General features: G+C 42.7%; 1 pseudogene; it reads left to right on the forward strand.

Moving 5' to 3' along the window:
* Positions 1-5,910: 5,910 nt before the first annotated feature.
* On the forward strand, positions 5,911-10,666 carry LOC116671601 (homeobox protein MOX-1-like; annotated as a pseudogene).
* The last annotated feature ends 349 nt before the right edge of the window (positions 10,667-11,015 follow it).

Here is an 11,015-nt window from a genome sequence, read left to right on the forward strand (position 1 = left end):
AACTTGACCAAAGCCTAGAATTTAAGACAGCCATACTGTGGTACAAACTGGCTTTAACTTTGTAGGATTGTCTCTGAAAATCAAACCGTTGAAAATGGTAAAGAACTTACATGGGAGATGATGAAGGCCAAAGCCTTAGAGACTATACTATACCTCACAATAGCAAGAAACTTTTGCCAACACCTGATTCCAATCATATATGATTATAGCACCTGTGTGTGCAACCCCCCCCCAACCCCCCACCCCCCCTTCCCCTGCACCTCTCTCCCCCACACATTATAATGCTGTTGTATTAGCAGCCATACATTTTCACACAATCAGCAGATTCCTAGTATTGGTTTATATTGGAAAACAAACAGTTGCTATGAGGATCAGTCAGTCAGTCAGACATCCGAGATTTATATAAATCTCTTAGCCAATCCCAGACCTATTGAAACATTCTGAGAGCTGCACTGTTTAGGCCAGGACACACTTGGTTCAGATAATGCTCAGTATTTGTTGCTGTTTTTTCTAATATTCACCATATGTCAATCAATTAACACCACTATCAGCTGGCGTGCCACATGAGGGCTGACTTTTTCACTCAGAAGACGGAAACACCGTTTCACAGTCAGAAGTACTGGTACACCTTTCCCTTTTGTGGCAAAGCAGCCTCAAATCCAGTCCATTTGTCAGACCAGCAGTCCATCACCTAGCCAACACTGCTAAGACTTAAAGTAATAGTGTTGGCAAACTAAAGAATACAGTACACACCATCCATTCACCCACATCTCTCCATGCCTGAAGCTGTTTATACAGTCTCTTGTTGTTAGAAACTATTATTAAACAGGTTGTGCATGAATAACCACTTCCAGTTATTCCTCAGTGTTCTTCTTTTCAGTAGACCTTATAAAGCCTTTATGCAGCTACAACATAAGAACGCTGATATGTGAGACATAGCATTCATAAACTATGAACGGAACTGCTCTCAGAATGAGTACTTTAATGCGTTTTATTTACTGCATGTACTTTAACTAGGATGCAACCTCTCATTAACTGCTAATTAACAAGCAGGTCCCAGCTTACCTGTCCGGGAGGCTCAGACGTACTTCCCGTGTTTCGCATCGCAGACAGCTGCAGCTTTCACCGTAGCACGGTGACGATGTTTAGCTTGTCGTGGACACATGCAGCCACGTCCCCAAGTCTCCACCGCTAGGTTAGCAGTGAGTGTGTCAGTGTGTGTTGCCTGGCATACGCTGGTGTTAGTAGAAAGCTGATTAACTTGCCAGGCCTCAGCGATAAAAATATGTCACAAAGCTCTCCGTTTTGAGCGCCATTCAGCAGTTGGCCATGAGAGCCATTTACTTTGCGAAAAATAATTAAATAGCAAACTTGCTAGTGTAACCAAAAAGCTCACTAATAAGCTCCAAGGAAAGGCACGTGTGGTTGCGTGCAATCTCGGTCAGTTATTAACTCCCTAACTTAACTGAGCATTATGGAATGCTTGGCTTAACTGTTAATGTGTATAATGTATCTTCTGATACTCAAGTAAAAGGAGCTGAGTGGTACTTTGCATCCTCTGGTTCCACAGAAGTTGCTGTGATTTGGTTCTTGCTGCACCAGCAGGGGTTAAAACCAGGTAGTCTTGTTTGTTGGCGGCCTATCTGTCGGCCATCTTGGCAGCAGATACTATCCTCAGTGGCAGTGTTGGAACACAAATGTGGAGTGAGTTAACTTAGCATGAGCTACAGAGATCTTAGAACTGAGTCTTAGAAATTAACATTCACTATATATGCTGCATTTAATTAAATAAGCTTTTTACTTCTCTGTCCTCCTTTTTTTTTCCTTTTTCTATTTCCCATCCCTCCTTCTCACACTCATCCCGGCTCATCCCCGCCAGTACGTAGATAAGGGGCTCCCACTGTCCAGTAAGACCAGGTGAACGTGGGGTCACAGGTCACGCTGTCAGACCAAAAGACTGATGGAGCCCTAATCCTGCCAGCGTCACGAAGATGGATCGATGAAAACACACACACACACAACACACACTATGGTCACACACATTTATCCACAAATATATTGGGAAGCATGAAAACATGCACATATAACAGAGAAACGTGTATACAAAACTTACACATATAGAATATCTTCCTTTGTTTCCTTATTTCAAACTCCCATTTCTCTCACACACACACACCACACACACACACCACAACACACACACACAACACACACACACACACACACACCACACACACACACGGTGCTAACTGACAGAACAGTTGTCTGCAGGGTGAGGGGAGATGTGACTCATGTCCAGCTCATTATCTGCAGGCCTTGGTGTGTTTGACTGAGTGAGAGTTCACATACTCCGAGTTTCTTTGTGAGAAAGATCTTGTTCTTCATTGAGAAAAAAGCCATCACTGCTTCTTAGGGATAAGGATGGTGTCATTCTATGTTTTCTTTTTGTCAACAAATCCCATGAAAACATAGCTAATTATTGAGAAAAAAAACAGTCACAAATATAGCTATTGTATGCCCTTAAACAGCTGGGCACTGTAGTTTTATGAAAAGTTACTAAAATGGAGTAAACATGTTCATTTGCCAGGAACTCATTCCCTACCCGGTATAAGCTGTAGCATGCTAGTTGACACTTAGTTTGATAGTCGCTCATTGGACAATGATTTTTTTCAAACTGTATCCGACATTTTTCAGCTAAAGACGGATCTGACTGTGGAAACACTTCATACATTTAAGGCATCACCCAATTGTTGATTAGCAGAACGAAACTAAAACAGACTGAATTCTTCCCTGCAGACTCGACCAGCCAATAATAACCAATGCTATATATCACTGCAATATGGAACCGCACTCGGTCGACAAATCTAGAATAAAGCTCAGGTCAAAGTGCTTGAGCCTGTCGTCTTATAACGAGCACAAGCTGCAGCCCGACAGAATTATCAACAGTTCAGAGTCTTATGAGTGGTGCATATTGACATTTTGTTATTTATTTGACTTATGGCAATATTCCGTTTTTAGTGCCCTTTTGTTTCAGTGCCTTAAGTTAGCATTAATTACGGCCATAAGCACTGTTTGAACGTTTTTATTTCTAAGAAAGGATTATTATTTTTCTTTGTACCAAAAATATACCAACCGTAACCAAAATGGAGGTCACTACGGACATCGTTGGTACCGTTACACTCCTATTAAAGTCTTTTTCTATTGGTCTTTTTTGGGGGGAAATTGAAAAAATAGATTATCCCCGACCCGTTCTCATCATCATTTAGAACCGCAACATTTTCCGCCAAAATCAATTAATTTGTCACTATGTTTGGGATATGCTTGCGGGGCAAAGTAAATCATTATAAGAAAAGGATATGGTCTTATAACTGAGTGAACTCATTGTCCTGTTAGCAACCAAGCTAGTCGGTTAGCAACTTGTTGGCTCTAAAAAACCTTTTCCCGTCCTAATAAACACTCTTTATTGAATGACATAATGTGCAATCATGAAATAAAATGCCAGGGAAAATAGAAAGGTCGGAGAGCTAGTTGCGTGGCGACGTGTGACAGTATCCTGCCAGCTCAGTCCAACTAGCCCTGAAATTCCACTGTGTCACCATAAGAGCAAAATATTTATGCAAAGACTTGTAGATTGATTTTTGCTGTTCCTTATCCTTAATAAAGTCCAAAACTTGTTTGGGACTTTCTTTACATTCACAGAAATACACATAAACACCCTTATCTCTTCAGTGAGACACGTGGACATACACACACTCTTAGTGACGTATATTTTCACATGAACACACACACACACACCCACCACACACACACACACCTCTAACTTATACTGAACACAATGGCCCCTGCTCTGACCACAAATACAGTGTAACCTCTGCTCCCTGCGTGCGGCCAGAGCCCAGACTGCCAGTAAAAGCGAGGGGATACTTCATGGCTCACAATTCGATGGGTAAATGGAAAGTTTTGGTGTGTGACCTCAAACCCTCTCCTCTGCCTCCCTTTCTTGATCTGACTTTTATTTGATTTCGTCCACTTCTGCTGTTTGTTGTTTTTCTTCGATCCTTTACTTCGGGCAGTGGATATTCAGATCTTACTTGTTTCTTTCTAGAGTTTCATTCCACCTCTCTTTCTTTTTGGTTGCAACTGAATGCATTTGTACAAAAGAGGGTCAATTATATTGTAGCATCAGAGAGTACAGGCTAATTAGCTTTCTTTTTAGCCCATTTTCAATTTCTCTTTCTGGCTATGAAATAGTCGGTACAAAACAAGTTCTCATTTTCTCTAAGGTGTACTCTTTATATCCGTTGTTCTTTCTTCTCTTTAGCCTCTATTCTCTAAAGCTTGCCTCTCTTCTCGCGATGGAGGTCTGACCACCTCCCCTGTCTGAGAGGTCAGGAGCAATTGAGGACACACAAGGAATGCAAACCTCAGCTCACAAATATGGACAGTATGAGAAAAACTGTGCATGTTGTAAAGTGTGGTTCAGTAGGTTTATGGTTAACAGATCCCTGAAATTGAGTCCAATTTTGGTTTGTCTAAAGGTTTAATGGTATTACAGACACTTACTTCATGAGGAAGTGGCTTCTGTTATAGTAGTCTGCACAGATTGAATTCAGGTGATCAGAACATTTATAATCATTCTCTGTACGTTAAATGTGGTTATCTGCATGCGTGGCTGTCACACACATTGCTTAATAGCTCAGACGTAATAAGCAAGAAGGGCTCCACACAGAGACCATACACCAAAAAATACCCAACTCTCAGTCACAGTGTTTTTTTTGAAAAAAATTGCTTGTGTTTATTGAAAGTATGGCTCTGAATTTCTATTGTTTTTCACAAAGGAGAAAAACCTCAAGAGGTGTAGAACCTGCATAGCTAATATCAAATCCATTCACTCTATCCACCTCAAAGTTAAAGAAAGTACAGCCAGCTGAATTGGCTGTGTAAATAATGTCACACACACACACACACACACACCACATCATAAAATGGAAAATAAAAAAGACTTTTCAGATTGGAGAGGACAGGCAGGGATAGGGTGCAGAGGAAGGGTTAGGGTTAACTTTCCTCTAAGGGTGTCAGAAGGGAACCAAATTGGGTGTCAGAAATGGCTAAAGAGTTGATATAAGTCAGGGTCCCCAGCTCTCATGTGGTGGTGCTCGCTTTATTTCCACAGACAATTCCCTTTAAAAAGCCCCACGGTCTGGAAAGCCCATTAGAGTGCATATAAAATTCCCCCTTGATTAATAGTTGATGAGCAGGGTTGTGGAGGGTACTACCAACATTGTGGCCGCAGGGCTCCTCCTCTGCCGTTTCCGCGTTACGCTCCATAAACTCGCCACCTTTCCCACCTAATTTAAAAAGGGAGGGGAGGGGCTCATTTGTCACAGAATGCCTTAGAAGAGTTGTGAAAACAGCCAGCCCGAGAAGGGGAGTCATGCAGTTTGCGGATGCAGCTCTCCCGCCGAGCCACAAGCCAGTCAGAATCAGTCCGGGAGAGGTGTGTGTGTGAGAGCAGACACAGGGAAAGTGTGCGGAGTGTGTCAGGACCAGAGGCTCCAGACGGATCACACACACCAGGGAGAAAAGGGAAATACGCTGTCACGGAAGCGCTCTTTCCTCACGAGTTGGGGCTGTGGAAGAGTCAGCAGTCCTCTGACTGAATGAGTATTCCTGAGCGAGTGGATGCAGTGGAAATGATGTGCATTTAGTAAGCTGAAGTGGATGTTCTCAAGACGGGAGACAGATTTCCAATCCAACTGCTTTTGAGGGAGGGGGGCGGGGGGTTCCAACTCCTCACAAGGAAAACCTTGTCAATAGCATTAATCACGACTGTGTGATGTGTTTTTGCATCACTATGGATCAGCGGCCAGCAGTGCATGCGGAGCGCCACCCCACAGCCCACTGGGTTGCATGAGGAACCCTCCTCAGGGGTCCGGGAGCCAATCTCGTCGCCCTACCAGCAGGCATCTTCTCCCTCCCCAGAAGCCTGACTTCCTGGCCTACCGACTTCTCCAGCTCCTGCCTGGTGCCTACTGCGCCGCACGCAGCCTACCCCCCGGACGCAACGTACCAAGAGAGCCAGGGGCATACACAGATAGCTGACTGCAGTTCAACCCCTGTGAGACCCGGGTAAAGCGCCCGGGCCTGCCCGCCCGTCGTCGCCCCTGTAGCAGTAGGTGGAGGGCCTGAGCTGGACGTGTGGGGGAGACAGGCTTCCAGGGGCCCGTGCCCGGGTGCCTGGAGGGAAGAACTCCCCCCAGGACGGCGTGGCGTCGGCCGTACTCTGACAAGAAGACTCCATAAGAGGAATAGAGATGTCACAGGTAAGATAGATTGGTAGTCAGCTGGGGTGTGCTGGTCTTAAAGGGAAATAAGTGCACCGACAACTAATCTCACAGGTCTTAGAAAATAAAACATACGTCATAAAATGCACATTTGGGAGCATTAAAAATTATATTGCACATTCCCTCTTTTCTACTGTACACGGTGCTATGGTGGTGGAATTATAAAGAAACTGAGGAGAATGTGCCAGGATGAGCACAAAATGAAAAATTGATGTGGTATGGTAACCCCATAATCATCTGTACACAGGTGTAAGAAATATCATGCCTTGTTTGCTCCATTTAAGTTAGCATTGTGAGTATGTCAGTGTAGGCATTTCTTCACTGCCCTGTATCAACAGCTGGCATTGACACAAATTCTCCCTTTATTTCCTCACCTAACCCATCTCAAAGCCGCAATCCCCAGATCGCTATGAAAGGTGAGAAGGTGACCAAGACTTTTGTGTTCAGACACACACATTAGTAGCAGTCCATCCTCTTATTGTCATAGGCTGAAACGATTTATGGGCGTGAACGTTTGGATTGCTCCCTGTATCCGTGGAGCCAACAGACCATTGTTTTAGACAGTACTCCACATTCAAGACTAGATCATATGTCCTCAGGCTCTTTGTTGAAGAGAGGTTGTTCCGACTGTTTAATTATAGATTTATAAGTCTCAACGTGAATTAGTAAATAAATTGATACACAATCCGCTGTGGTTTTTGAAATCAGCAATTTTGTAACATTCTGAACTACCGAAGGAAAAAAGTTACTTCCCAAACTCTAGTGAGCCAAAATAGGAAGATATTTTCTATACACTTTCCCACATTGCCTCTGCTTAAATAAAGTTTTTGCCCAAAGAATGATTTTCCTCATATATTTTGATGTATCCATTATATATAAATATATATATATATATATATATTATCTATACTATATATATCATATATATATATCTATATATATAACACCACACACGAGAGATGTGAGCATTGATAATGTCATTGTATCTTTTAAAGCATAGTGCGATTTTTCCCCCTATCAGCATTTCACACTTGCTAAAAGGAACACAAAGTACTGATATCCATTACGAAACTAATTCCTAAAAGTTTCACGCGGAACATTGGCACACGAGAGAGCACACTTAGTAAGTTTATATTTGAACTGAATCTAAAGGTGTGAAGTTTGAATGTGCTGAAGTGTTGATGAAAATCATCCTCCACGTCCAACCCATCTGAAACACACCAATCCCATTTCATCTGTGAAACCGTTTTCTAACGAAGAAGAATCTCGCCTGTTTGCTTTGTTTTGTCACACAGATGATCCATGCAATGAGAATGAAAATTTGCACCCCTACCTTTTTTGGGGGGGAATAAAAAATCAAGTGACCGTATAGTGAAACGAGCTTAAGCAGTTTATCTTCTCCATATGTTGATTGTGTTGGCTAAGGTGATTATGTTTGTTCCGTCACATAGTCAAACTCAGATATTGTCATCAAGTGCTTCGTTGGTGTCAATCTTTTTTGTCCAAACGAGTACATATCTGAATTAAAAAAGCATGACTAATTAAGATAAAGGACATGACCAATGTCTGCAACAGCCCAATTGAAGGGAATGGTGGGGGAGTACAGGCCCCATCACCCCCTCCCTTTTCTTACCTTATTGTAACCTCCCCTCACTACACTGAAACCATGCCAGACACGTCTGGTAAAATCACTTTCCCTGCGAGCCCACTTTTACATTCTTATTCATGACATTTTCCTGTCGTTAGAAGCGTAACACATCTCCCCTGAGTGCATGCAACTGTCTGACCACTACTCAGTTTCTTGGTTTTTAGAAAAAGCTTCAGGGTTGTATTGACGATCTGGTGGAAGAGCATTATATATTAGGAAAATGGCCTGAAGCTTTCACATTACACACAGAGCTGTGATACAGGTCCGTGTGTGTGTTTTCTCCAGTTATGGTGCACTTTGTTAAAACCTAAACTCACACTGGCATCTGATATTACTTTAATACAAAGTTTGACTAATATTATGTTTTATAAACAGCACACATATGTAATGTAGACATGGCACTTGATATGAACATTGCTAAACTCTGACACTAAAACTCAAAAGTTATATTTCATTATAAAATCAATCTACCTCCTACTTAACATTTTATTGGCTTAATATAATACTAGAAATGGTTTCTAACTCACTATAAATAAACATAGCAACTGTAAGGTTTTTTATTGTTTTTTTTTTTAATTCAGTTTTTTTTTTGTGATTGGTGACAGTTTAATGCATATTAGCATGCAGCATGTTTACCCATATGACAAAACAGAAATACATCAAGTTTGTTATCACCATACATTAACTGTCTATTCACTCTTATAAAACTGAAATATACCTTACATCTGCTTACAAATACTCCACTTTACACACATTTTTGTGAGCCGGCACACCTGTTTCCACCTGTTTTTTTTTTTAATTTAACATAAATCACTAACCACTTCAATCAATCCTGATGGAGTAAAACGACTTTTGCACCATCCACGCCAAAACGCACCAAATGCGTTTGTCCTTTGGGACCCGTGCTGGGTGCAGAGCCTTCTCCCTGCAAGTTTACGCTCGGCTGTGCAGATAGTTAGGGGGCCTGTTTTAGTGAGAACCATTATGTGCCCCTGCAGGTGTTCAGTCTAACGAAACCTGCTCGACACCGCTCCAGACCAGACCAGCGTCCAGGCAGCGTCGGCACACTCAGCGCAGCGCGTCATTACCGCCACTTAAACAACATAAGAAGGCTTCTTGAGGCAACATCCGGTCCCCAGCACCCCCATCAGGCGTTTGCACACAAGCACACGCAACACGCACACGCACAACGCACACGCACACGCACGCACGCACCACCACACACAACACACACACACACACACACACACACACACAAGCGCATACTCCTGTCTGCCCAGTCACATCGGGCCCGGGTACCGCATGTCCTTTCACATTCTGGCCCCGCTTCTCTGGCAACACAGAGCAAAACTTCTCACTTTGACAAATTAGAACCATTTTTTAGAGATTCATCAGCTGCTAGTGTCGCTACCAATGCACAATATGACCCCAAACTCTTGCCTTTCATTCGTTGTACTGTAAGTTAATCAATCAGCTTTCATGTATATTTATCCTGGTAAATGAAGTTTTAAAATTCAGTCCTTTCCTACCTATAAATCTCAGCAACAAACTGCAAACTTTTGTCTTGTACAGTTTTGGATAGTCACTGAAACTGATGCCATGTAGTTGAAATTCAAATTTACTGTCAGCCCTTTTGAACTGACCGCCCACATTCATAGAGATATCTCGGCTTTTTTCCTGATGTATTTGCTGTCATGTTGATCATGATGAGTTAATGTGATCTCCCCTCTGAGTGCTCCGAGGGAAATCTCCTGACACACAACACACACACACCACACACACACACACACATACACACGTACAGTCAGACCTGGACACATCCGCACCTTTTGTTCTTTTGTTTGAGGCTTTACCGATGTTCCGCTGCTCACCTCTCCTAACTCAGTCCCTCTGCGTGGCTGGTTTGGTGGGCCCTGCCCTCTGCCGATATGCCCCCTCACACACCATGAATCACTGTTTCAAAAAGCAGGAATTTGTACTTGTAAATGTGTAAACGAACAAATAAAGTGCTGAAGGCATGCAAAAAAACACGCATACAGAAATCTAATTGCGTCCTTGCTGCACACACGCTGCAGGTGAACTGGACCTCGTATGCTCAGGTCATGGTGGTCTTCTTTTGACAGTGCTGGTTTTTGGTGTTTTCTATAAATGGGGCCTCCCACTAAAGGGTCTTTGGAGTTGTGGTTTGTTGGTTGATAAGTCCTTAAGTCCTGGTTAATAGTCGATTTTAAGGCTGGTCACAAAAATGGGATTAACCGGGATAAATGCAGGTATAGGCTGTTTATTATGTGTTGGAATCACGTCATGTCGGACTAACTGGGTTCCTAAACCTTTACATTGAAGAATAGAACAGGGATAAAAGATAAAATGTATCATATCTATATTATAATTTCCCTATTTAACTAAAATAAATCCTACGAATATGTTTGTTTGTCACAATACATGAGCGTGTAAAACCACGCCTCAAACTGCGGAAATGCATTCCTTTCGTTTCCCTCCAGATATCCAGGAGTCCAGTTTTAAGGTTGGACTCCAGCTGCAAGCCCGAAAGAGCGCACAGCGTTCACCAAGGAGGCAGCTGAGAGAGCTGGACAGTTTCACCCACCACAACTACCTGACCAGGCTCCGCCGCGACGAGATCGCTGTCAACCTGGACCTCACAGAGAGACAGTAGGCCACCTCGCCCTCACAGTGGATCGATTCCCAAGTGCTCAAAAATATATTTAGAAGCATTATTATCATCACTCTGTATGATTCGGTATTCAAATCTTTCAATGAAAAAGGGAGTTATCTTATTTCTGCAGAGTCAAGTGGACTCACTGACGTTATGACAAATCTCTGAATGGACTTCTTGTTTCTTAAGAAGACAATGCTGTTTTTCAGCTAATTTACACTATTGAACAGCTTCGAATCACTGGAGTGGTTATATGACTTTTTTTTCGGTTGAATCTTGCTCCCCCCTAGCGCCTGTGAGCGGAAAAACCATCCTTCCAACTTTGGTTTGTGTGAGTCCGCTCAGCTCG

Source organism: Etheostoma spectabile, chromosome 21, assembly GCF_008692095.1.
Source record: "Etheostoma spectabile isolate EspeVRDwgs_2016 chromosome 21, UIUC_Espe_1.0, whole genome shotgun sequence".
Taxonomy (NCBI): Eukaryota; Metazoa; Chordata; class Actinopteri; order Perciformes; family Percidae; genus Etheostoma; species Etheostoma spectabile.